General features: G+C 47.7%; 1 long non-coding RNA gene across 2 annotated transcripts; it reads right to left on the bottom strand.

The window, feature by feature from the left end:
- Positions 1–18,659: 18,659 nt before the first annotated feature.
- On the bottom strand, positions 18,660–21,089 carry LOC140605542 (uncharacterized). 2 transcript variants are annotated; one of them, XR_012008191.1, is made up of 4 exons: positions 20,775–21,089; positions 19,954–20,110; positions 19,733–19,845; positions 18,660–19,177 (listed from the first exon to the last, which is right to left on the bottom strand). It is a non-coding gene; the product is annotated as an uncharacterized lncRNA (long non-coding RNA). The 2 variants fall into 2 exon arrangements; XR_012008190.1 differs by lacking the exon at positions 18,660–19,177 and having other exon boundaries at positions 19,570–19,845.
- Between the last annotated feature and the right edge of the window lie 6,898 nt (positions 21,090–27,987).

Genomic DNA, 27,987 nt, shown 5'->3' with positions numbered 1-27,987 from the left:
GGCTTCTCCTGAGTGTTCCCGAAGATCCCAGGGGCACGGACTCTGAGCTGGAAGCCCAGAAATGGGATGCCCACCTGCCTCCAGCTCCCTAGGTGATGCTGGGCAGCCACTTACCACCCCCTCCGCCATACTCCCCGGCTAAAGAGGCAGGGAAAATGTCCGTCTTGGGACTGTTGTGAGTCTCAAACTGGAAAACAGCTAGGAAGATGCTTTTGAGACCCAGAGAGCACCACCCAGGTGTAAGGCGCAAGAGTCATGACCATGGCGAGTCTAGGCACGGGAGCCCCCAGCGCAGCTGAGGGTCTTAGTCTCCCGAAGGGACTAGGGGATCGGATAGGAGAGCTGACCAGGAATTCTGGAAATGACCTCAGGAAGGTAGTATGGTTCAGGCAAGGCTGTGGAAGGTGGGGTTAGAGAGAGGGAAGCAGCCCAGCCCCAGCTGAGCAACCCCAAGGATGCCCAGCTGAGATGGGGAAGGGGGCCCAGCTTTGGGATCATATGTGCTGGAATCATTGTTGGCAAGTGAAGAATATCGATTTCTTCACTAACAGCTGGAAGACTCAATGCCTGTGTGATAGGGAGCTATCAACACACCTGGGGGGGTGCTTGGAGAGCACCAACCTCTCCCCTTCACAGCCTTCCCCAGGGGCCACATTCAGATGCAAAACTATGGATCCCAGAGAAAAACAAGGTCCACTACACCACTGGCAGGGCATTTGGCGCAGTTTTACAATGATGCATGTGGAAGGGCCCCTCTCGTGCACGTGCCTGCAGCGCTGACGATGAAATAAATCACACAGGCCACTCGCCCCAGATGTGTCACGGGCTCCCCCAGGCGCCCCCACCCGGGCCTCTCAAGGCAGAAAAGTCTCCAGTGAATCTGGTTAAGTCTCCAGCTCGGCCCTTGCATATGTTCCACTGTGTCATCTGCTGTGGACTGAACACACAGACAACTGAGCCAAAAGAGACCATGCACCACATGTCCCTGTGCCTCCAGCCCACTCCCGCTGATGGCCCATGACCTGGCCAGCTCAGGGGTGTCCCTGGGATCGGGTTTCCTATGTCCAGGGCCAGTGAGCCTGGCAGTGTGAGGACCATTCTGTTGTGTCGAATCTCCCCAGCTCTCCCAAGAGTCCTGGGTTCAAACACTCAGCTGAACTGAACTGATCTTGTCTCCACTAGGATTTTCCTCCTGACTTTGCACACGGATTTGGGTGTGGGCCCTGCAGGGTTTGTCTGAGAGTGACCACCGTGAGCGGTAACTGTGACATGGGCAAACACCAACCCAGCTTTACATGAGAACCAAAACAACCCCAAGACTATGCCTGCAAAGGGGGGAACCATACGAGGCCACCCAGCTGAAGGGGCAGGGTGAGGACCAACACCAACGCCCTTCCTGTCCGGTGTCAAACCAACAGTACATGATGCTGAGCAGCCTCCACAAGGCACAGCGGCTGGGAACTGTGTCCATCAGGGACGGGAGGCGCTGGGTTGGTGAGGGTGGGTCTTGACTCCTAACACCCACAAGCTGAGGGGAAACACTTGATATTTCTGGCCTCAACTCCTCGTCTACCAGTGTGGACCAGAGGGACCACCAGGAGAAGAGGGACTCACATCCTGTGAGACCACAGGTGTGGATGGCTGAGCACGTGTCCCCTCTCGCTACCAAGGACCTACGGCTCCTTGTGCCGAGCTGAGAGCTGAGGTGTGAACACATGGGGCATTTGTTCCCACCACTGCCAACCACAGGGAAGCGGAGAGTCGTGAGGCCCAATCCATGCAGGACTGATGGCCTTTCTGCTTCATCCTCAGAGAACCGGGACTTTCCTCCTGCTCGCTCATGGAGGCCGGAGGCTACTTGCCCTGACACACTGCTCCACAGGGGGGTCACCTGCCTCCAACGGCACCCGCTTTGGGGGCTCACCTTGCCAGGAGTCAAGTCGAGGTATGGAAGCAATGCAGTTCAGTGTTCTCTGGAGCCTTTTATTCTGAGAGACGAGTTGTCCCCACAACAGTTCGTTAAGATGATCTGTTTGTCTTCAGAGGCACTGAGGACACTTGCCAGTCTGAGCCTGTCACAGCCTCCTACGTTCAGTGTTACCAGTAGCCCCTGGTAACACTTGCAGTTACACCTTCTTGTGGACAAAGTTACGAGGTTTATTGTCACACGAGAAGGGGTAAGCACATGCCGCAGGCCCTTTGCCAAACCCCTCACACACTCTCCTCTTGGTTCTTGGTCCAAGCATTGCAGACCGGAGCTGGAAGGGCCACTGCAGACATCTGGCCCCATTTCTTCATTTTACGGAGAAAGAGAAGACCCGGGGACATTTGTTATTTGCCCGGGGTCACATGTCAGTTAATGTGAATGTTTGAACAAAACTGCAAGCCTTCTAATCGCTACTGCTGTGTCCTTGTGGCTTACAGTCTGTCTGAGAGCCGCCCATGAGGGACACCATCCTCGATTCACAAATGGAGAAATGAATCCAAAACATGGTAAACATAAATGCACAGGGTGCCTCTGAAGCCTAACACCACCAGTACCTCCGGAGTAAAGAATGTGCTACTGACACAAACTGAAGGAGTACAAGTCGGCCCGTGAGCGCAGCCACCCACAGGCATGATTTCAACGGGGCCCTAATTAACAAGCACAGCAACCTATGACGCATCAGCTGGGAATATTGATCCAACTAAACAGGGAGGTCACCGCACTTACGTAAGCAATCCAGAATCCACACCTGCCAACATCTCAAGGGTGTGAGATGGAAACTGCGGGACAACCAATCACAGCCAGCCAATGAGGCTAAAAGCTGCAGCCACTCAGAAACGGTACGCTTTCTCCATGGAAGTCCACCCTGGCTCCCTCCTGGCTCTGCGGAGCACCTTCTCCACTGCTTCCACGGTGGTGTTGCCAGAAGGGACACAATTTTTGTTCAAATGAACTCTAGCAATGTTTGATAGGACTCAATTTATATATGATGGTAGTTCACTTATTTCATGGAATTTCACCAGTGTTGTGCACCACTTGCTTCTAGCTACCTGTTAAATGGGGATATAATGGCAGAAATAAAAATACATAATGAATATTCTCTGCATGAAGCAGCCCATGCTTTTATTTTTTTTTTAAAGATTTTATTTATTTATTCATGAGACACAGAGAGAGAGAGGGAGAGAAAGGCAGAGACACAGGCAGAGGGAGAAACAGGCTCCATGCCGGGAGCCCGACGTGGGACTCAATCCCGGGTCTCCAGGATCACACCCTTGACTGAAGGTGGCGCTAAACCGCTGAGCCACGAGGGCTGCCCAGCCCATGCTTTTAATAGAGATGACAAAGCAGAAAGTAAAAGCAGGTATGTAGTTAATGTTCAGAAAAGTATAGAAATAAATGGCCAGTTAGGAGGAGGATGAATGGGTACACTTTGAAGGCCTTCAATAGACCCAGTCACCTTTTCCAGGCCTCAATTCCTTCCTCTATAAAATCAAAGAATTTAATTCCTAATAATGCCACTCCTGGGTCTTGGATTCTCAGGGAAGGACTTTGTGGATGAGGCGGAGCTTAGGAGTTAAGTAGAGAAAGGGAACATAATGACTATTGTCCGAGGCTTTGGATCCATTTTCGCCAAAGCCAGGCATGGCTTTCCCTCTGAACAATATGAGAAAAATCTCTAAACATCTTTACTAATTATTCTTAAAGGAAAACCTCTCTCTCAGTTTTTAATCTTTCATTAGGAGTGTCAGTCAGTCAACCTGGATGTCCAAGCAGAGCCAGCAGGCAGAGGTGATGGGCATCAGAAGGATGATATGCATTAGGTAATAATTTCAGTGGCCAAATTCAGTTCTCTGCTCTCCAGCTTCCTTTTCTGTTGTAATTTATCAGTTAGGCCAAGATTGGCTCAGCTTTTAGAAAAACAACCCCATCTCTGTGTGCAAGAGACACTGCCAAGAGGTGAATGTTTTAAAGAGAAAAATCATAAAACATCAAGGATGGAGAGAGCATTTTAGGGAAGGTGACTCCTCTTTTCTCAGGATTATACTTCACAGAGAATCATTACCGTTCCCCTTGCCAAAGGCTCAAAAACTCATCTCTGCTTTCACTTTTACAGCAATTATTAATCTACTACCACTCACATTTCTGTCCTTCTTAAAGCAATAATATTTTAGCCTGCATATCCCCTAAATCAGTTATGGATACACTGGAGTGATGTCAGAAATGTGCACATCATACAGGGATATGTTAAACATCTACAAAGTAGTTAAACACATTTTGGCAGAACTTGCATTAGCACAACATCACTGATAAGCTAGGCAACCCTGCCTATGCTTGCCCCTTTGCAGTTTTCTCCACATGAGCCCATCAATTAATAAAAAGACAGCTACCAATCCCTTATTCTCTCCTTGGGCTTATTTCAGCTGTTGCTTAGAATACATTAGAAAACATATGCAAGGAGCTTCTCATTTTGATAAGGAGCCACAACTGTCAAAGCAGAAGAATTTGAAGATCAATGCCCTATTATTTATTTATTTATTTATTTATTTATTTATTTATTTATTTATTTTAAGATCAAAGCCCTAAATGGGAATTCTGAAAAAGAGGACATTAGGGTTTACAGGGGGAGTTGAGAAGACTCAGAGGGAGGAAGCACATATGAGACAAGCCAGTCTTGGGAAGAGGCATAAAACATGTGTTGTGCAAGAGCAGGGACAAGTCAGGCAGTGGAAATAACCCAAGTAAAGGTAAAGGTATGAACCAGTAGCATGTAATAGAGGGGAATGCAAGGGTTCTCACTAATTTGAAGCAGGGTTCATGATGCAGGATAAGAGTATACTTCATTTAGCAACAACTGGAAACACTTGTGAAACCCTGTGTATGTCCTGCTTCAAAAGGATAGAGATAACATAAGACACAACCCCAGTTTTCGGCGAATCAAAACAACTATCCTGGTGACATATGCTATATCCCTACCAACTCATCTGTCCGTGGACACCACATCTTGGCTGTGGTGTATAATGCAAACAGGGGGGTGCAGACACCTCTTCCACACCTTTACATTTCCTGTGGATGCATACCCAGAAGTGGGGTTGCTGGATAATATGGTAGTTTTAACTCACCTCTTTCCTGAAGTCTCGCAACCAATCATTGATCATTATCTGTTGTTACACTTTTTTTTTCATGAGCTCTTATATGTTGTATTTGTGCTCTTGTTTTATAGAGGCAAACTGCATTATCGGTTTTAAAGATTCATGATAATATGCTTGCTCATGATTGTTGCTTACCTCTAGGCAATGTTTTTAAAACAGAAGCTTTCACTTGCCATCTATTCATCCTGTTAATTTAATACATCTCTTTGTTATTTCAAAATAGGCCTTTTAAATTATAATTTATCATTGAATAAGGAGATTTCTTCCCAGGAGCCATTTGATGAAATTACGCATAATGGAAAAATTTGAGATCATGTTATAAGCCAGTGGGGATTCCTCCTTATGTCCAAGGCTATCTGTATGAATAAATTCATTTAGACTTTGCTCCAGCCGATGAAAGCAGTAGTGCAGGGCTGCTCCTAATGTAGAGCTTCCCTCCACTCTGCCTCACCAACACACTGAAATACACATATTACAAATATAGCTTACCACATCATTTTTCAATGGAACTCTGCGTTTTCTGATTCTTGAGACTATATGCCACCCTGCATCCAGGGAATTCCTACTGCCAGCACAATCATCTGCCCTCATTCCAAACAAATAATTATTGGTTTTCCCCATGTACTAGGTCACTTGCTCTGGAGAGGGTGGCTCTGACTGTGTGTCCTAAGATCTGCAGCTGAGGGTGGCCTCCTTAAAGCTCTCTCTGGGCCTCTCTTTGACCTTCTTTCTCCTTGGCAGCTTTCCCTCATATATTGTATTTCAGGCTTACAGATGTCTCCTGATTTTATTGTAAAGAGGGCATTTGCATTTTTATTTTTCAATTTCCTTGCTGCTTTTGGGTGATTTTCAGGATGATAGGATGGAAAATGCCATCTTTACATAGCTAATTCTAAATAAGAAACTCTCAGTAAATTCTGAGTGGAATTTTAAATACAGAGAGGGGAAATGGGTATCAGTAAGACTCCCTGAGGCCCAAAGCTATGAATGGCTTCAGGAATCCACATGGCAGAGGTTAGGCCAGTGCAGAAGACCAGCAGAAAGGCATCTCTACCTGGGGCCAACGCTTAGGGCCCAGCAGTCTGCAGAGGTCGAGTGCAGTCACTCAGGGGTTTGCAGGTATGCTGCAATGATCTTGCCCAAAGAAGCTAAACACTGTGTCCTCCTAAGGTAAGAGGCCAGCTCTCAGACACAGAACAATGGTCCCATCCAGCGGGCTGCAGCCTGGGGTGTGCATCTCAACACCCAGATGCCAGGGTCATGACAACAGCAGGGTCTGCATCCTAAAGCTTTCTTTGCCTTTTATTTTTTTAACCTTTCAGTGACCTTTTAGCTTTCTCAGAGCAAAATAAAAAATGTTTTCTACTGCATTTTGTACATGATCAGGCCACGTAAAAAGTGTGAAGCACACAGAATGAGTAGATTCAGGAATAAACATAATTTGAAGTCGTGTTTGTGTGTGTGTGTGTGTGTCTGTGTACATATGTGTACATGTGTGTCTATATATCTGTGTACATGTGTGTCTGTATATCTCTGTGTGTGTGCACATGTGTGGGAAACAGAGGTGAAGAGACAAGCCTGACTCTGTTTACCTGGTTGTGTTCTATGACCAGACTCTTCACTTCCCAGCCCCACTTCAGTGGGCAAGACAAGCATGGCAAGTGGAAGGAAAGGCTGGATAAACCATGTGGGAGGAACGGCCATGGGAGGAGTGGCTGGTGGGAGTTGGGCTGGGGGTTTGGCTAAGAAAGAGAGGGGTCCAGAGTGCCAGCTTGTACAGAAAAAACCCAAATATCCATCTTACAGATTTTCAAGGATTCACCCCATTGTCCCCACAACTTGCCTCATCCTCCCATGAGGCCCCTGCCTCCTCCCTCTGGAGATGGGCAAGCAGGCAGGGACCCACTGCGTCACCCAGGGGCACCCTGGAGGCCACCGTGCACACCGAGCTGGCCTGAGCTCCCCCCACATTCCGGCAGCGCCATCCGTAGGGGAGCTACACCCCAGCTTCTGTGGTTGCCAGTGACTGGGTGGCTCACTGGTGAACTTTCGTTCCTGAGATAACATCCCGCCATGTGGTGGACACCATCTGCAGCCATGACCACGGCCCCCTCATCTTGGGGTGCAGCCGTCGCTGGGTTCATGCGCAGGAGGCAGACAATGTGAGCCCACGCCCTGTAGGAGCCAACATTACCAGCCAAGCATGCTGTCCTGACCACAGCCCCTGATGCAGCGGTGCGTGTCTGTCAGAGAGTGCACAGGTGGGCACACAGGGGGGCATTGGCAGGCCTTGGGCACAGGAACCAACTGCCCCCACAAGGCATGCACTCCATGCACCTTGGGTTTCCCATTACAAAGTACTGGACCCTCCCTGGGTTGTAAGCGAGTTGCGATGCTTTTAGCTGAGGATATTCTGTGCTTCCTTGCTAATTTTTCATAGAAGAGCATTCTTTGAAGTCAGAGCCCGTTTGCTACACAACAGCACTACAAACAAAACGAGAGAGAAAATAGTGTCTGTAAGAATTGTGCACTGTGTCACCGCTGGGGACTCCGTGTCCCCACATCCAAAGGACAGAGGGGTTGCATTCACTCACCACATACTCCACAGATGCAGGTCAAGGGTGTATGAGGTGCCAGGGATGCCTGGGGTGGGGGTGCCGTGGGTGTGTGATGCAGACCCAGGAGCCCAGCTCTGGGGCGCTCACGCAGCATCTGAGAGGTAACAAGCATCTCCTGCCTGAACGGCCCCAGGAGAAAGGCCCATTTTGTGCCTTACCCCAAATTCAATCATCCCTCTTGCTGGGAATATTCTACACAGAAAGTCTAGAGCTCTGAGCAGCAAATGGATGGGACATGAGTCATCCTTGAGGCAGGACCAGCTCTCCTCAGAGAGTGACCAAAACTCTGAGGAGAAATTGCTTTTATCATTTCTTCCTGGAACAAAATTCTGAGGAACACTCTCCTCGCTGTTAACCAATACAGGGAGGACTGCGGCTTTTCCCCTAAAACACACAATTTAATTACTGTAGACTTTTAGGGACCAGATAGCCCAACCCCAGGCTAATCTTACCACGGCACTGGCATTCCTGCAGCACAGTTGAGTTTTTGACATAAATTATGTGAGGCCATATGTATTTCATCTGGGTTGATTCAAGAAATTACAAGTGTCCTAATACTCAGTGACAGAAGCTGACATATCAAAGGACTCGTAGGAACACCAACAAAAAATAAATCACCATTCCGCTGCCCCTCCCCAAAACTAAATTCCTCATTTTACAAAGACCATATAATCCTTTCGTTTTCAAACAAATACCACTGCATCATTGTTATTCTAGCATAAGCTAGCATAAATCTTCCAACAAGGAGCATGTCCAATGAGCTTTTTAATAGCCCTGCTTGCAGGGCTCCTGCCTGACACGGGGCCACAGCAGCATTGGAGGGGATTACGCGTGTCAGCCCCGCCAGTTGGTGGCAATTGCAGCACAAAGGATCTACCTGAGAGCTCCCCACAGGAAACTATGCACTGTGTTTTCCTGACTCGTAAAAGAAGGCGGAAAAAACAGCTATTAAATTAATTGGCACTAAAAGCATGTAATAGTTATCCAATCTATTAATTTTTAGTCGAATATTAACTCCAGTGTCTGCTGTGACACGCATCTGACCTGCCCAAGGAGCCGGGTCACCACCTCCGTCTTTGAAAGGAGACGAGGGGTTGGGGAAGCGCGGGGGAGGGCATTCTTTTGCTTTGACCTTGTATTCGAAGATTGTGTTTGCTTTTTAGACAAGTATTGACTTTATGTGGGGCCAACCTCGTTGAGCCTGATGTAGCATGTTCCTCCGTAAATTTTAAAGGACCGCAGGTTCAAGAGGTAGCTTTTAACTCTCAGACATTTGAAAAAGCTAAGGTGATACCATCGTTCTTCAAAGGAGGGGAGAGCATTAGTTCCCAGGCAGGGAGTGCAGGAAGGGCTGCCCAGGACCTCTCAGAGGGATGGGTGACGACGCAGAGCCCCCAGGTCTGTCCGCCCAGTGTCCTCCCCAGTTTTCTATCCCATGTTCCAGGAATGTGCATGAACCTTGGAAGAAAAACCATAGCAATAATAACGTGATTTGCTTGGGCTTTTGAAAGATGTGTCTAAAACCAGAGTGACTCTCTAACCCATCAACCTCCTTCAGGAGAAAAATGCTGAAAAACTCTACAATTCCCTGCAAGAGTTTGACGATCTGACCCACATAAGGACTCCCTACCCAGTGATGGGAGATGCTGGGATGAGCACAGATGGCCTCCAGCCGCGGCCACCCAAGGAGGGGGCCCTACACTCTGCACCAGTCTGTCACTCCCTGCGTGGCCACTGTCTTACTCCCCGAGTCCTGGATCTCAGAGCCTCACAGCACAAAGGGAGTTGGGTGTTTTCACAGGTAACAAGGCTCTCACTACAGTGATCCGCTCACTCACAGCCGCATGCCCAAGTCCTGAGATGGACTCAGTAGGGGACAGCCCAAGCAGCCTGGAGGGGAAACCGATGCACCTCTTATTCTTTGGAGTGAGGCACTGGGTGATCCTCTGAACCATGCTATAGGAGGCTTATGGAATCACTAGACTGCCTTGCCACATTCTCGCATGACACATTGCCTGTATGGAAACACGTCCAGCATCTGGATGTCCTTGGGGGGATGGTGCCCATTAACCCAAGTCGGCCTCTCCTGATACCAGAAGCCTTTGTGCTCCATCTCCCAGCAGCACTGCCTCTGGAAGGAGTCTGACCAGCAACTACCTCTCTGTGATGACAAGGGTGGCCCCAGGTCCCACAGGAGCCCCCCCCCCAGGTCCCACAGGAGCCCCCTGGGTCCTACAGGAGCCCCCCTTGGATCTTACAGGAGCCCCCCTGGGTCCCAAAGGAGCCCCCTCTGGGTCCTATAGGAACCCCCCTCATATCTTACAGAAGCCCCCCCGGGTCCTACAGGAGCCCCCCAAAGGTCCCCCAGAAGCCCCCCCAGGTACCAAAGGAGCCCCCCAGAGGTCCCAGAGGAGACTCCCCCTGGGTCCTACAGGAGCATCACCAGATCCCACAGGAGCCCCTCCAAGGTCCCAAAGGAGCCCCCCCAGGTCCTATAGGAGTGCCCCTAGGTCCTACAGGAGCCCCCCTGGTCCCACAGGAGCCCCTCCAGGTCCTACAGGAGTCCCCCCTGGTCCCACAGGAGCAACCCCCCTCTCAGGTCTCACAGAAACAGGTGTCCTCCTACCCAGAACAACAGGGAGAAACCCCAGGCCGTCCATGCACTGCTAGGAGACCGTGCTGTGACTCATGCCCAGCGGGGCTCAGTGGCAGGTGCAGTTGACATATATACTACGAGTTTAAAAACGATTTTACCGCTATCATCAGTTGCACCAACCACACGTGGTCCTGTGTGTTTGGCTAGTGTAGTTCGTACTAAACACTGGGTAAAACCATAGGATGGAGTCATTGGGCCGAGCAAGGGCTGCCCAGGCCTGCTGCACACACGCCCTCTGCCAACAAGAGAGGCTGTGCCCAGACCGCCCCTTGGACATCGGGGCCAGAGTGGGGACTCTGAGGGCACATCTTTAGACACCCGCTGCCCCCCGTCTTGGGGGAAAGACCCCTTCATGCCAGCCGGAGCAGCTCCAGACTCCCCGCCACATTCTCTGCTGCTCGGCAGCCCCAGGCCCCACTCCTGGGCAGCACCGCAGGGACCAGACCCAGCACACTCCAACCTGCTGTTCCTCCCGCACCCCCCAAGGCACCTCCCGCCTGAGCACACCTCCCTCTCATCCCTCTGTTTATATTTTGTCTGGCATTCAGCTTTAGAGTGTGTGAAAATGCCTGGCACTCCAGCCCATACCAGAAGCGTGAAACACTGAACAAGATTAGGGTGGCTGGAAGGGGTGGCCGTGCATGGCAGTGGCGGGTGCTCACAAGCCCGGGTACGTGAGCTGGGCCACCAGTTTTCATTCTTCCAGGCTCTCAGAAGCATGTCATGTGTTATTTCCCCTTATTCACTTGTGACATCTATGACACGTACAACGCCAGGCGCTAAGCTCATCATCTCGCACAAGGATACCTCACGGGACTGCATGAAATACATGTCATCATCACCACTTCTGAGATGAGGACAAACTTACGCACAGGGGGAGCCAACAGCGTCTAGACCGAGGGGCGAGCAGGAGGGCCCAGGTCTGACTGACCTCGGTGCCAGCCCCCAACCTGCCAGAGGGCCACAGGCGCGCATCCCTGTTGCAGCGACTGTCAGCTGGCTCGTGTTCACCAAGCTGCAGGCAAGGCTCCCGCAGCAAGGCTCCATGAGCACATGCGGACGGGCTCCAGCTGCAGGTGTCAGGAGGCCTCACGGTCCGTCTGCGGCTCATTCCAAGGCCCTGGCTCTGCACGGCCCATCCCCTCCTACATGGAAAGGCCCCACATCTCTGATGCCTCAGCCCCAGGGCTCTGTGCACAGGGTCCCAGGGGGCCTCCAGGGGATCTTCAGGGGCTTCCTCGGGCACCACGACCGCCGGCCCCCCAGCGTGCCCACCGTGTCTCACACGCCCTGTTCAGAGGAGCAGGTGCTTCCTCCTCCTGCACTGCTTGAAGCCGTATATGCTCTTGTCCAGCTGTGACCCCTCTAGGTCTTGGAGAAAGTTGGGCCAGACGGCTCCTCCTCTCCCTTCCCTAGCATATCCTCTGTTTTTAAATAAAAGCGATTTCCATCTCAGCCTGACCAGGCTCATGTGCTGTGAACTATTTTTTCCAGAAGTTAGGATGCACACCTAGTTCTCACCCTCTCTGCAAATGCCAAGCTTCCTGAAAGGGTCTCAGAGAATCCATGCCCCCCCCCCAAACCCCCGGTTGATTTCACAATCCCAGCCACTCTCCTAGGAACCAACCCTTGAAGCTGACTGGACCCAAGCCCCACTGCAGGGGGCAGGCCTATTTTTCCATCAGAGGCACTAGAAAGGGAAAGATCTAGAAGAAAACCAATGTCTCAGGGGAGGTTGATTTTACTGATGTAGAACCATGTTAAATGTGTGTCACGGCTGCAGGCACAAGTACCAGCATGCTTCCTAATGCCCTCTACCTGTGCGAGCAAAGGGCTCTCAGGGGCTCTGAGCGCCGGCATCCTGAAGCCCATGCCCTCCTGGGGAGTGGGGAGGAGTGCATACAGCCAAGCACAGCTCATTTACAGGGGCCCAGCGCTGAGAACAGCTGTCTTTCATCATTTCCCTTCAATTAATTTGGGCAAATGTGTCTCCTCCTCAGCAGACAAATCCCACAGACAGCAGGTGTTGATTATAATGACATCAAGCAATATTTATCAGGTGCCAAAATTTAATGGGCCTTTGCAAAATCAAAATGGTTTTGTAACTCACAATGAAGTGTCCATCTGAGGTAGGAAGTGGATGCAATCTTACATGATTCTTGTTTTATTTTGGCCGAATGAAGAAAGGACTCCGAGGCAGGCTGTGTTTCTCTTGAATTCTTGTCTAACAGAACAGCCGAGTGCTTCAGAGATAAGAGCTGCGACTTTCGGAAGAGGTGGAGATTTACAAGTATGTTTGGAATTCAGAAGGACTATAGACTTTATGGTGTGTGTCTCACTCCCAGCTCAAAGTCCCCTGCGATGGAATGGAGGGTCGAAACAGGGCGAAACAAATTGCCTCTTTTCGTTTTCGTGTGGGAGGAAGCAGGAAGGTGTTTATAGCAGCCCCCCGAAGAGGAGACTGCAGTCAGCAGGTTATTTATTATGCCACACCAATGCTGCGCCTGAAAAGTAGTGTGTGTTACCGTAGAGACGGCACAACTGTGTTCTACTCACCGTCTCCACTGCAGAAGAGAACCACATGCTCTGAGAGCCACAGAATGTGCTTCCATCCATCGTGCTTGACTGGCTCCCTGGGGTCTGGCCCACATGTCTGGGCTCGGGGGTCAGTGACACCAAAACACCTGGTCTGTGACAATGAATGAGAGCTTAGTGTGCAACCTGAAGGACAAAAGGCAGGAGGCACAGACCTCTCACAACAAGTTTTTACCAAAAACACCACTGCTAGAAAAGCTGCCATCCAGCAGCACGCATGCACGGGCCACGGTGTGCCAAGAGCGACATTTATGAATGGGCTTCGCCCACAGTCAGACATAGAAGTAAGCACGCCATTTGGCCTTCAAGTGGCATCATGAAGGCCACCAGCACTGCCCTTTACAACCCGGGTGTGTTCAATCTGTGGGCCGTGTAAGCAGCAGCTTCCCTCCTCAGACACCACCAGCCCAAGCTTCCTCTCCAAAGTGTCCCTGAAAGGTGAAGCACTGGCCCTGCTCGAGCCACAGCCAGGGGCTGCCCCCACCCCAACACCCCCGCTCCATGAGGACTCCCCACACCCAGGTTGCCTCCGTCTTCCCCCGCTCCTGCCTGGGCAACCGGGTGTTCACCTCTGCCTGTTACCACTCAGTGGGGCAGCAGGGCACTTGGCAGAGTGTGTGGTCCTGCCAGGCGGGATGAGAAGGACCTATCTATGTGTCTATTTACCCCTACTCACCACCCCACACACTTTGCTTAAAAAGAAAATAATTAATTGGTGTTTTTTGAAATAAGTACAATAAAATAAAAATTTTTAATGAGCACGATAATTAGAACAGAGGATGAGGCTAGGAACAGTACGACAAGCCAGGAGTGACAGTGTCACTTCCACATGCTCTCAGGGCCTGTATGTATCCTACCTGGGAGGCCACAAGCCCTGTCCAACTTTCTAGGGTGAAACAAACAGGCAAAGCTCAGCTCTTCTAGTCTGTGGGGCTGAGAATTCCCTCCTGCAGCACCCCTCCCAAGACAGCAGGTGCAAACAACATAGCAATGGCCTCACAGTGTTCACAGCCAATGAGGTTCTCGGGTTCTCTCCTGTTATGGCCTCAGCTGCAAAAATGCAATTCAGAAAGGAGTTTTTAGGCCTCCAACAACCAGGGATGACCCAGTGCCCGCCAGCAATAGATGTGCAGTGGGGAACAGGCGCTTATGTTCCAGCAGGGAGAGAGGCAGTGAGCACGCAAGTCTGTGTACGCACAAAACTGAATTCATGTGTGGAAGGCTGTGAACATGTTTGTTGATGGAGGGCAGCAAGGAAGTCGAGGTGGAAGAGCAATGTTATAAACGCATCCTGAAGGATGAGAAGGAGCCACTCGTGCAGGAGGAGTGTGAAGCTTTCCCAAAGAAATGGGAGAGTGGGAGTGAGCACTCCGTGGAGGAAGAGCACTCCCCACAGGGTCCAGCAGGAAATCCAGGGCTGTGTGAACAAACATGGAAATGGCACATCTTTACTTTCACTAACCTGAACTCCAGGATTCCTCCAATGATGAAGGTAGGCAACCAGATCTGTCATCTGTGAGATCACAGAAAATTCCACATCCAGTGACAATCACTGAAGATCTCCCAGAAACAGTGCTCAGGCTCAGCACTGCTGCAAAGCCACCAGGTTCTACACTCCAGCAACCAGCAAAGCTGCTCTAAAAGCACATATGTTACTCTGCCCTAATTTGTTTCACATTAAAAAAATTGTTTCACATTTCTACAACATATGTTTCTTCTGAACCAACAGAGTTGAACATAGTTTGTTTCCTTTGAAATTTGAGATGTGTTGCTTTATGCATTGAGAAATCTTATTTTGAGAAGGGGCCCAGAGGCTTCACCAGAGGTCTGTGGGCAATGTATCTAAAAGATAACAAGAAAATTAAGAAAACTGTAGATGAACTAAATCTCTTTCAGAGGTTCCTCCATCAATTCCATTTCATACAAGTGGCCTTTTGATAATAAGCGAATAGCTGTGGGATCCAAAGTAACTCACCTCAAAAAAACAAAAATAGGAAAAATAAGAAAAAACACCTCTATAGAATTTAAAAATGGTGAAATTCAATATCCACTTATGATGTGTTCCTTCAAGAAAATTATGGATAGAAGAGGATGCTACTGGATAAAAGACATCTTTAAGAAACCTACATCCAATATCCTACTGTATGAAGTTTAAGAGTTTTCTCTGTGAGGCAGAGAATGTCGCCCATCCTCACCACCTCTGTCCAACACAGCGCTGGAAGGTATACACGCTTCCAACGGACAAGAGACCAAATGCAAATGGATTGATACAGGAAAAAAAAAAAAAAAGACTGCCATTACTCACAGCTGATGTAACTTTGTAAGCAGAAAATCCAAGAGACTCTATAGATAAATTATTAGAATTCATAAGTGGATTTAGGAAGGTTATCAGATTGTGGTTAACATATACAAAAATCCATTGGCGATCTCTGTACTCACAGCAACAGACATAATTTTTAGAAAATAAAAAGAAGAGATGGTGTGGCAGGTGCTTGCTATGCGGCGTGCTGCATCCCGCGGGCCAGCCTGACTTCAGCACAGCCGCAGTGGACAGCTCCCCGCCCGTTCGCTCGGCCCATGGCCAGTACACACGTGGGGTCTGCTGGTCGGCTGCAGGCATCCACATGAGCCCCCCGGACGTCCTCTAGGGCTATGCACAGAGACGCTCAGGTTCCAGCAACAGGAATACTCCGAGACGCAGACCTCGCCCACTGCAGGAGTGGGATTGTTGGCAAATGTCTCAGCCTGTCCTGTGGTGGGAAAAATTCCAGGACCCATTCTCTGCTTCCTGTGACCCTGATTCCCACCATGGTAGCAGTTCAATAACACCTGCCTTATTGGTTTTCCTCTTTCCTGCTGCACACTTCCTGCTCGGTTCCTTGGGACCACATTCTAAATAAACTACCTGCTCCCGTATCCTTGTCTTGGGCTCTTCTTTAGTAGAGTATAAACAGAAAGTGTTTATAATGGCATCAAATAATACTTGTAACTGTGAACGAATCTTACACAGGACATGCAAGCCTTCTCGACTGATGAACTACATAAGTTCTAGTACATAAAGCATCTGTAGATTGGGAGAGTACGTATGGTAAAGATACTCATTCACCAAAACTGATCTCTATATTAAAAACAATGCTAATCAAAACCTAGAAGATGTTTTTTAGAAACCTGACAAGCTGATTCTACAATTATATGAAAATTCAAAGAGCGGAGAAGAGCCAAAATGCTCTTGAATAAGAACAAAGCAGGAGACATGCTCCACTAAATATTAAGCTCTTTTAAAGTTGGGTAATTAATAGGATTAGGGTAATTAATAGGATGTGTTTATTGGTGAAACAATAAACAAATGGACAATCAGAACAGAAAGGACACCCAGAAACAGGCCACTAAATGCACACTTTATTTAATACAAATGTGGCACTAAGACAAGGGGAGAAATTATTCTTTGCAATAAAAGATTCTAGGACAATTAGACACAAATGTGGGGAGAAGTTATTTATAATAAAAGATTTGAGGGTGCCTGGGTTGCTCAGTGGTTGAGCTTCTGCCTTTGGCTCAGGTTGTGATCCTGGAGACCCAGATCAAGTCCCACATCGGGCTCCCTGCATGGAGCCTGCTTCTCCCTACACCTGTGTCTCTGCCTCTCTCTTTCTCTCTCTCTCTGTGTCTCTCATGAATAAAGAAAATCTTTTTAAAAAAATAAAATAAAATAAGATAAAAGATTCGAGGGCAAAAAATAAATAAATAAAAATTTAAAAAAGGATTCTAGGGCAATTAGATACAATACATATTTTTAAAAGCCTTGATTATTACTTCACACTGTGCATATAAATCAATTACTCATGGACTGCAGAAAAGAACCACAAAAAGTAAAATCAGAAAGTTTGTTAAAAATAATAAAGGAAAAAAATTATTCCTCTTTCTATGTATAGTTATTTATAATAATCTACCTTTCACTCTTTAAGGATCATCAAAGATTAATGATTGTTAAAACAATGTTGTTGGAAACCCTGGGTGGCACAGCGGTTTAGCGCCTGCCTTTGGCCCAGGGTGCAATCTTGGAGACCCGGGATTGAATCCCACGTTGGGCTTCCGGTGCATGGAGCCTGCTTCTCCCTCTGCCTATGTCTCTGCCTCTCTCTCTCTCTCTCTCTCTCTCTCTCTGTGACTATCATAAATAAATAAAAATTTTTTTTTTAAAAACAGTGTTGTTTATTGAACCTTTATATTACGTCATGACTTTTGCTTTTAATGACATGACAACATCATGGCTTAGTCTCTGTCTGTATTTTCTTGATGCGCTTTTGCCTAAGCCTGCTCTGACTTTTTGTTTAGTTGTGTATTTTATGAGTGGTTTGCTTTTCTTTCTGAACCATGATGAAAGGCTTGCTTTTCACTCAAAATTTTAACCTATTTGTATTTAATGGTATAACTGATATTTTATTTCTCTTATTACAGTTATAATTTCCATTTTATGATTTCTCGTTGCTTCTGTGTTTTCTATACTTTAAGATATATAATTTAAAAGGTCTCACTTAGCAAGAAATTATAATAAAACAGAAAGTATCTAGAAATGTAAAACACCTTGGTAAATGTGCCAGACACATGAAAAAGACTTAAAAACTTAGCTAAGAGAAATAAAAAGAGACTCACAGAACTGCAAGGGTGGAGCATTGCTACCACATCCATTAAACTAAGGATTATAACACTACCAACTTTCCTCAGGTTCACTGGTATGTGTCTTGGAATTTTATTCATGATTTCAATTTCAAATAGCTTGATTGCTGTTTTTATAATTAGACGGATGGATCTAAAATTTATATGAGAGATAACCTGGCAAAATGGAAAATTTCAAGCTTAAAGATGCACAGAGATAAAAAAAAAAAAAAAAGAGCACAGTCTGAGGTGTGATAAGACGGGCAAGAGGGAGGGAGCCCAACAGGAACATGGCGAGAGTTGGCAGGTGGCATCGAAGGACCATTTGAGAAAATGAGTCTCACATAACAATAGTACACATGCGTGGATTTGCTGGTGAACACACTCTAGAAAAGTTGCACGCCATCCCCATGTTGAGGCCTCATTTCTGGTCTGTCATGTGGGGGCTTGCAACAGCACCCATGGAAGGGTTAGTCACACAGATGAATACATGTCAGGTTCCCAGAACAGGACCCACAGCGTGGCCCTTGCCCTATACCTGTCAGCAGCAGCCGTCATTCCTGATGTACCCGAGCACATCTGAGAAGTCCTACAGTAAGAAACGTTAATACTACTTCCCTCAAGCATCCAGAGAATGATTTGAACAGAGCATGCCTTTTTTAAACTTAACATCTCTTAAAATACCTCATACCCTCGGCCCTGAGGCACATGCTTTGGGCAACGAAGCCCTCATTGGAGCAGGAATTTAGGATGTGACAAGGATGACATTCAGTTGCTGAGGAAAAGAACGGAGTTTTACAAGAAACAGAGAAGATTCAACTATTTGGGAAGATAGAAAATGAGGACCTCATTCCAAACTTTGTGCAAAAATATGCTATCAGATACTAAATAAGATGACAAATAGAAACAAACTAAAATAAATGAAAATGAATGAATGAATTGAAAATAAACTATAAGACACCATAGGAAAATGTGGTTTATTTTTTTAAGAACCCTGTTTCAACCATGTAGAGGTTGTCCATATTAGCGTAGCCTCAAGGAAAAGGCCATAAGGGAAAAACTTGGTAGATTTATAACAATCATTTTCAAGTTCTGCAAAACATGTCATAAATATAATGAATAGGAAAACTAGCAACCTCTCAAAATATTTGCAGCTGTAATCGGTAGGTGATCGGTAGGTAAAATAAGGAAACTGTGGCCCAAATGGGACATCATTTAACAAGAAGAGATATAATATCCAAACTAGTCTTTAAAACAAGTTCATTCAAAGAAAAAAATTAACAAGGTTGCATTTTCCTCTATGAAACTGGCCACCTTCATTAACTGCTTGGGGAAATGGAAAGTGTCACGTGCCAACAGAACTGGCCTAAACTTTCCAAAGGTTAATTTGGAAGAAACTGTAGCAAAAGCTTTAAAAATATGAGACGGGTTGGTCTGGAGGGGTTCAGGCCCAAGGGGCTGTAACGAAGGTGTCGTGGAAGGCTGCAAAGACCATCATCAAAACACTAATCCAGTCCTGAAAATTGGAGAAACAGTGTTCACTGAGAGATCGGTGAAATAATTCTGTGTCCTTACAATGGAGTCATCTCATGTTGTAGAAGGATATATAAATAGTTGGGAAAATGCCAAAGACACATTATTGGATAAAAAAAAAAGAAAAGAAAGAAAGAAAGAAAGAAAGAAAGAAAGAAAGAAAGAAAAGAAGAAGAAGAAAGAAAGAAAGAAAGAAAGAAAGAAAGAAAGAAAGAAAGAAAGAAAAGAAGAAAAGAAAGAAAGAAGAAAGAAAGAAAGAAAGAAAGAAAGAAAGAGAAGAAGGAAAGAAAGAAGAAAGAAAGAAAGAAAGAAAGAAAGAAAGAAAGAAAGAAAGAAAGAAAGAAGGAAGGAAGGAAGGAAGGAAGGAAGGAAGAAGAAGAAGAAGAAGAAGAAGAAGAAGAAGAAGAAGAAGAAAGAAAGAAAGAAAGAAAGAAAGAGGAAAGAAAGAAAGCAGTTTCCCAAAGGGAAATTGTATGTGTGGTGTGGAGGCAGAGGGGAGGCAGAGAGACGGGAGACTGAGGCACTCTTGATAACAAACCGTTAGCTGTGATTGTGTCTCTTGTGTGGCATTGTTTGCAGAAGAAGGGCAGACAGCTGATGCCTTGGCTCCTGCAGAGGCGGGCCATGCGGTGAGGGCTGGGGCACAAGCATCTGGAAAGGACAGAGGCAGAGAGTAAACCAGCCAGTCCCCACGGCAGGTGCCCAAGCCGCACTCGCTGGGCCCCAGAGACCAGCACAAGCACACCCGCGGCGCCCTACCCGAGACATGAGGAGGCTGTGGTGTCTATGCAGCCAGCTCATCATCGAGGCGTGGCCAGCGGGCAGCTCCAGGCAGAACACGGCAGGTGCCGGCAGGCTAAGGCACAGGGAGCCAGGCCACTCGGGGGCACAGCCGGAGGACCTGCAGCTTCGGGTCCTGATGGCCCAGGGGAGGAAAGATGGAGCTGATTCTCATGACCAGATTAAAAAGCAGGAAAAGAAAACCCTAGTTGGGACACACCTAAGCAGTGTCCATGGTAGTAGGGGTTCAAGAATCAGGTCAACCTCATAAACCGTGGTGGACTCACAACCCGGTGTCATGGGGGCAGGCAGGGCATGCAAACAGAGAAGCTGGTGTCCTTCCCTAGCCAGCAGAGGTCTTGGGGCAGAGCTGGCTGTGTAGACACAGGCCACAGGCCTCTCTCAGGAGGACCTGGCAGGTCAGGTCGTTGGCACCTCAATTTCCTGGGCAGCATGGTCGCACAGGGGGACACCCCAAAGCAGAAAGGAAGAAGCAGTCTGGAAGTGGCTGGGACGGCAGTGCCGTGAGTGGCATCCCGTCACCCCCATCATCAGACTGTGAGGACAGAGTCAACAGCCCAGGCTCAGCCCACGGACCTGCTGTCCACCAGGGCTTCCCCTGCTCCTCCCCCTTCCCCTCCCCCCCACCCCCGCCCAGGAAGTGAGTCAAGTGAGTCAAGAGGATTGCCTCGCAGACCTCCACTCTTCTCCCTGAAGGAAGCCCCTCCCCTCCCAACTCCAGGTCAAGGCAGGTGCTCGAGTCCTGCACTGAGTGCTCCTTTCTGCCAAAAAGCACTCACTTTTTGCCACACTTTTCACTTCTGACCTCGCGCTGCTCCCTAAGTCCTCTCTCACGATGCTCTGGCGGCTTCCACTTGGGACGCAGAGTTTGCCTCAACAGACAGAATCACACGCAAAATGCAAAGTGTCAGCGAGAGTGGGCTCCGCGCCCTCGGAGCCGTCCTGCCTGGCGACACGTCCTCCGGACGCAAAGACAGCCTGTGCCGCCTGGGTCTGGCCCAAAGCGCGCCTGCTGCCACTTAAGCCCCGCGGTGAAATCATCGGTGAGCGCCCAGGCAGTGTCCCGACAGGAATATAGGATGACAAGTGATACTAGGAAAGCTGAACATAGAAACTTGTGATGGGTATTTTGGCACCAGCGTGGACTCCATAATGCCTCTAAAACCCAATCGCAAATTTGTAAATCAAATCAAAAATATGTGAAATGAGCCCAAGTGGGAGAGATAAGTGGGGATGAAATGAAAGGAGGGGTAACATATTGCCTTGTGAGGCTGAATTTAAAAATGAGAGACCATCTTGGAGGGAACTAATCACTTTTTGGCAGAATAGTTTCTTTCCAGTGAAAGTTCCGATGCAGACTATCAAGTGTTACTTGAAATAGTTTCTGCCTCATGTTACCTTTATTCTGATCTTTTTAAAACCTGCCATTAAGCCTAGTTCGACCCTACTGCTTCAGCACAAGGTTGGTGCAAATAGGGTTTGTGCACCCGGAGTCTGTTGTCAGATACCGAGCAGTAGAATGCAGCCGTGGGTTGGGGTCCAGCCAACTCCCTCCCTGGGCTCCTTCCTGGGCTCACTCCCGTCCCCGTCTCACCCCAATCCTGAAATGGGAGAAAGCACATCGCCCCCGGCCAGTGGATCGCTCGTGGCTATGTAAGTGAACAGCCACTTGTGTCACAAGTGCGTACATCTAAGGAGAATCGTCTTCACTCGCAGCCATGGACAGAAGGTTTATCAGGTGAGGCCCAAATGGGGCACCTGCTGCCTCTGCCTCCTCCTCCGATCTCTGGGCCAGGGAGGCAGGGACGAGCCCCAGGCTTCCTGAAGCTTCTGACTGTGAAGGCAGCCAGGAAGGGATGAGGCATGACGGACTCGAAGCCCAAGGCTCCGTCCCCGCACCTCCTCCAGCACACGCAAGCCCGTGGCCTGCTCTGTCCACAACCACAGGGAAGCAGAGGCTCCCTCCGGAGGCTGCGACTATAGTTGAATATTATTTTGACATTAGCCCGGGGCTTGTCTGTGAACAAAAATAGTGTTAAAAGCTGAGACATTTGAAGTACAAGTAGGTGTAGCCTCATGGGCAGACTTGCAGGGCACAGCCGCCCCACCAAATGGGGTGCCCCAGATGGACATCGACATGCTGACGCTAGAGCCCAGATCTCTGTAGGCTGAAAGGTGTGTTTTCCAAGCTGCACCCATTCCGTGTTCCTGGGAGCAAAACCTCAGGGGAAATGGGAAACATGAACCAAAGAGAACAAAAGTCCAAATCCCCACAACTGGGGGTGGGGGGACAACTTTCCTTTACAGGAGCTGGAAATGGTCTCGGTGGCTACTCCTGATCTAAGGCCTGGAACGTTTCAGGAGACTGTGCGTGAGCAGCACAACGTACCCTCTGGGTTAATGCCACTTATTCCTGGGCTCTACATTTTGGATTCCCTGAGTGGGGCCTGCAGTGGTCATCTTATTCCACACTCTTTCATTCCTTTGGCATATCCAGGAAGGGAGCACTCCCTTTCATGAGTATATACGGTGATCACTTTTCATAAATCCTGTATTTTTTTTTTTTTTACTACCAGTCTCGTGTGTGCATGTCTTGAGCTCCCACCGAATCAAAGGATGCTGCGGGACACGGCCTTTATTCCTGCCTCGCACCCCGTCAGCTCCAGCATCATGCTAGGCACACAGCAGGAGCTCAATGAGTATTTGTTGATTAATGGAACTTGAACCATGAAAGACAGCCCTCTTTGGGGAGCTCCATCCCTTAAGTGGGCCAATTAGCTTGTCTGCTCCCCATCACCACTGATGGGATATTGTGAGTTGCCCGCATCTACAATCAGCGGATTCAGGTACTCATCATTGTGAATAGCTTTCCACTCATTCAGGCTACCAAAAATAGCTGTACAGTAAACTCTCATTATGCAGGATGATGGTTAAGATGGGGTATTCTAATTAATTAAACATTTGGGTCAGTGAAAAGGAACGTATATATGCAGAAGACCAGCTTTTACAAAATGAGAGGATAATAAGATATGCCTTATACTAAAATCCTACCAAACCTGATGTAACTGCGTCATTCCAGAATGATCTAAGTGCCTCGTCTCAGACCTTGTGCCGTGCATGCAGGGCGTCAGTTTGGAGAGAAAAATCTGTGACCCCATAAATACAGTATGTTTAAAAGAAAGGTGTAAATTCTCCCTGACTCATGAGGCGTCCGTGAAACTCCATTTTAAATGCTCCAGGATCAGCACTATTTTCGTTAACTACAGTAACTTTAATGAGTTACACGAACTTCCTGGCTGCTTTAATCGTTGACAAAGGGTGATTAAAGAATACAGTTTCTAGACTTTAAAACGAATGGTAAGAAAGTTTGAGAGAACACTTCCGGGGAGTTGAAATGTTATCAGTAGTTTCCTCACTCCCACAATTTTGTCTGTCTCTCTTTATAAGGAATTAATTAATTAGTATTCTCTCTTTAAAATTTTATTTTGGTTACGCATGTTAACAGCCATTTCAGCAGAAACTGAAGTGGTTAAAATTAAATTCTGGCATATTTACACAGTTTTTATCCAATGTTAAATTTATTTATTCAAAGATTATCTAATGAACAAAAAAATAATGTATTAACTATTGTTTCTGGTTTTTTAACTTGGGAAATGTAGGTTGCTTTATGCCTATGTGCTTAGAAGCATTTGAATGGGAAGATTATTTTTAAATGATAAAATGACATTAGAACATAACGTGGTCCACAAATCTGCGGTGGTGAACCCCGGTTGTACCCTAGGACGACCCAGGAGCCCTTTCAGAGCCACTCCCAGGCCCGTGCCTGAGATCTCTGATTTACCTATTTAAGTGTTCTGGGGTGGGGTCCCTGCAGGCACACCTTCGAGATATTCCAGGAGACTAACCCATGTTAAAAGCCAGGACTGTGGTAGAGACAAAGAAGAAAAAAAACCTGAGCTTCTTAATTGAATACGTATTGAAATAAGAACAACCTGTTTCATCCACACAGGAGAGGAGCCTCACATCTCTGTGGGTAAAGATGATCACATCTGCAGAGGACTATTCCCCAGCAGGTCTTACCTACCATCCAGAGGCACTGAATGTACCTGACCAGCCACCTCCTTCTCCTGCCTGGGCAGGTTCCCCTCACCTTGGTGCTCCAGACACAACTCCAGAACCTTAAAGAGAAATGAATCCGCAAACTCTTCTCATCCTTCGTTAATTTGGAAGTGGTCAAATTCCTCATTAAAAGTACTGGAAGCAGAAGCATCCCGTAATTGGCTCCCACATATTTACACTGGGCACGCAAGTTTGTGAACCAGATAACATCTGGGGTGCGCGTCTGCGAGGAGGTGGCGCTAAAAGCTCTGTATCACGACATCAAAGCCGTTGGGAGATGAAAGGGCATCTGTATATTTGCATCATAAACAAGCTTTACATATTAGATATTCCAAGAATCTTTCATTTCAGCAGGTGGAAAAACAAGGACGGAAGCACCTATGTGAAACACATAGCCTCCCTTGTGGTTGGTGACTCAGTTCATGTGGCTTTGATAGAACCACTGCAATTAAGTGCCGCGATGAGCAAGGACTTGTTTAGCTCTTTATAGAGCACACAGTGTTTACTGATCCCTGGTTTATATGATAAATCTATCATCATTGGGGCACAGCTGCAAATGCACTTTTATAGGGACAATTTTTATTCTGGGGAACAAATTTCAACATTTTTATGTCCTTTTCTGAAGTTCCGTGACTTAAAAGGGACAACGGGATATGTCTCAACCTGCTGGATGCACGTGAAGATCCGCATGGCCAGTGACTGACAACAGCTCCCCGGGACTGTCTCCCTGTGGGTCCATGAGGCAGATCGAGGGTGCACCAGATGCAGGCTTGCAGCTCAGGTCTCCAGCTGCGTGGTGGGAATGGGGACTGCCCCTCCTGTCCTCGGTGGGGGAGCAGGGCTGCTCTATCCAGGCGGCCACCACCCTCCCTCACCTGTGGGACACAAGGAGACCTTAACCACGAGTGGCTTAGGAGCAGACCAGGTGTCTCTGACTATACCCAGAACCTTTGAAAGAGTCTCACTCACACTTGTCGGATTTCTTAATTATAGAAACACCTCTCTGAGATGGCTTTCAAAAAGTAGAACACCGTCATTTCTTGGATATTATGATCTACTTTCCACACAAAATATTTTGCCAAAACGATTCAGAATGATGCTATCTCATACAGCAACTTTAGCTTGTGTTTTGAACAGAAGGAACCGGGAAATATTTGAGTAAATCAGCTACTTAATGCCATTGCAGGAAGACACATTTTACATCAGCATCATTAAATATAATGTTCTTTCATTAAATGTATGAAAGAAATTTTTTTTTTAAATATGTTGTTCGATGGGCCACACTTCACCCCGGAGAAAGCAGCAGGTACCGGTCAGGAGTGGGTCCCAGCTAAATACAACCTCCAATTACACAGAACTGACCCATCTTCTTGCATGTTTCTTTCATCAGCTAATATTTACTGGGGCATTTATTTGGGTGGCATTATGCTGATTGCTATTTGCAAAAATAACCATAAAAAAAATCTATGCCCATGCCCTCAGAAACCTGGATGCAGTACTGGGAAGAGTGAGACCGAGGGATCAGAACAAGCCACTAAACAAGACTGTTTCCCAGCGCTGGGCTGGGTGTAGAATGATCGAATATGCCAAAGGTTGGCTGGACCCCTGAGAAGTTAGACCGGATGCAGCAAGGCCAACATGAGACCTGACCCTCCAGCTGCTCTACTCCTTAGGAGTAGACCCGTCCTCGAGGGCAGGAGCAAACAGAGGAGTCTGTGCTGTGGCCAGAGTGGGTGGCATAAGAGCCACAGATTTAAACAGCTCAATGTGTCATCCCAGCTCTCCCATTTGGGGCCTATCTTTGGGGTAAATGCACAGCATTTCTAAGATGTCTGCAGTTTCTGTGACCTGACAGCCACAGAATGAAAGGGTCCTGGTATCTTGGGGTGGGGGTTCCTAGACAGCCACCAGTCCCTGTATTGGAGGCAGATCCGCCCAGGCCCTGGAGCTGTAACCAGCTACAAAAACCCCAATCAAAGGGCTCTTCTGTGTCCCAAGGCATGGCCCCCACATGGAGCCCTCCCCCCCCCGCCCCTCAGCATCTTTTCAGCAGGACCCAGGGGGACGACTGGACTCCCCTTCTCCCCGCTGCAGACCATGGGAAAGTCTGGAGTATAGCCTCAGACTCTCACCATGCTGTGGTACCATCTTGGCTCTGATGCCAAGACGGATGCTGAGCTTGATGGGAGGGGTGTGGGGAACGAGCCAGCTCTGGACTGTCCCTGCACACAGCACTCACTGAGACCCCAACCCTACAGGACCAGGGGAGGAGGCAGCCCCTTCTGTCCTCTCTATCATTGCTCTCCTCCCTCTTTGCCACAGCCCATGGGTCAGAGCACTCAGCTCTTTGTGCCCTGCACTGTGTGTCCTGGACTTCCACCGCTGGCACGTGTCGTCTGCTCCATTGCACCTGCTCTCAGGGGCCTCCAGGGAATAAAGAACCTTAGAAAAGATGTTGTCTCCTGACAAAGCGTGGAATTCATGATTATTTTGTCATTGGAAAAATCCTATCTGGATGTCAAAGGTTGAAAGTCGATGTCCTTTTTCTTTCCACCTTATAACCATGCCAGTCATCCACAAAGGGGTATCTCTGGGAGAGGGAGTGTGGCAGGCGGGGGCAGTAAAGAGGTGCAGCAAGGGAGAAGCACCCACATAGACACGTTGTAGAGCACTGCTGTAGTTTCATCATCAGACCTTCCTCCAGATGGCCAGGGGGCCCTTCATGGAGGGGTGGGATCCGAACATGCATATGAAAATGGGTGGGACACAGGAGAAAATGTGGGACTGCAGAGGCTGAGTGCACACAAACTCCAGCTAAGGCCCAGAACATTATCATGATGGGTAAACCACCTAATATTTCTAGCCAATAAAAATCTGTTTTTGCTAATGGTTGCCACGAGGCATTGCAAGATCTCCAGTTGTCAAACAGACCACCAACGATGACCCCAAAACACAGAAAGTGCACTTACTGAACCAAAGGGTAAACATGTGTTTAATTTTATAAGGAGCTTCCGACACTTTCCAGAGTGGCCACACCACGTTCCAGACCCACCAGAGATCCCACCAGAGATGTAGGAGCATTTCCGCCAACCCTTTCTAGTTAAACTTTGGTTGTTCTAATGAGTGTGGAGTGGTGTGCCCTTGTGGTTTTAGCTGGCATCTTTCTGGTGGCTGCGATAGTGAACCCTTCCCTCCGTGCTTCCTCCACCGTGTGTGCGCCTTCCTTGGTGACATGACTCTTCAAGTCTTTTGCCCATTTTTAAATATAAGTTGCCTCCTTCTTATTAGAGAGTCTCGAAATTGCATCCCTGATACACATCCTTCATCAACTTTACATATCGAGAATATCTTCTCCCAGTCTGGGTTCACTCATTTTCTTCCCCTTAACTGTGTTTTTAGTGAACAGAGTAAAGGTTGTTTCGTATTGCCTGATCAAATTTTCCTCATATATTATGTTGTGTGCCCTGTCAAAGACACCATTGCCCATCTCCTAGTTATACAATGTTTTCTTTTAAACACTTGCTGGTTTAAATTCAGTAAAAACTGAATTTTTACTTTTACACCTATGATCCATCTTGAATTTTTTGTTGTTATTTATGATGCGAGTAGACCAAGTTTATTTCTTTCCTCTGTGGGTTATCAAGTTATTCCAGCAATATATGTTGAAAAAAAACTTACTTTTCCCATTGAGCATCTAATCACCTTGATCAAAAACCAACTGACCACCTGTGTGGACTCTAGAGTCTCTATTCTATTCCATCATTCTATTTACATCTTCTTACACTAAAACACTGCTTGGTTGCCACACATCCTATTAAGTCTTGAAGTCAAGTATCGTAAGCTCCCTCAAGATACCCTGGCGAGTCTATATTC

This window comes from Canis lupus, chromosome 15, assembly GCF_048164855.1.
Source record: "Canis lupus baileyi chromosome 15, mCanLup2.hap1, whole genome shotgun sequence".
Lineage (NCBI taxonomy): Eukaryota > Metazoa > Chordata > Mammalia > Carnivora > Canidae > Canis > Canis lupus.
This window is presented reverse-complemented; position numbering and strand designations above follow the sequence as displayed.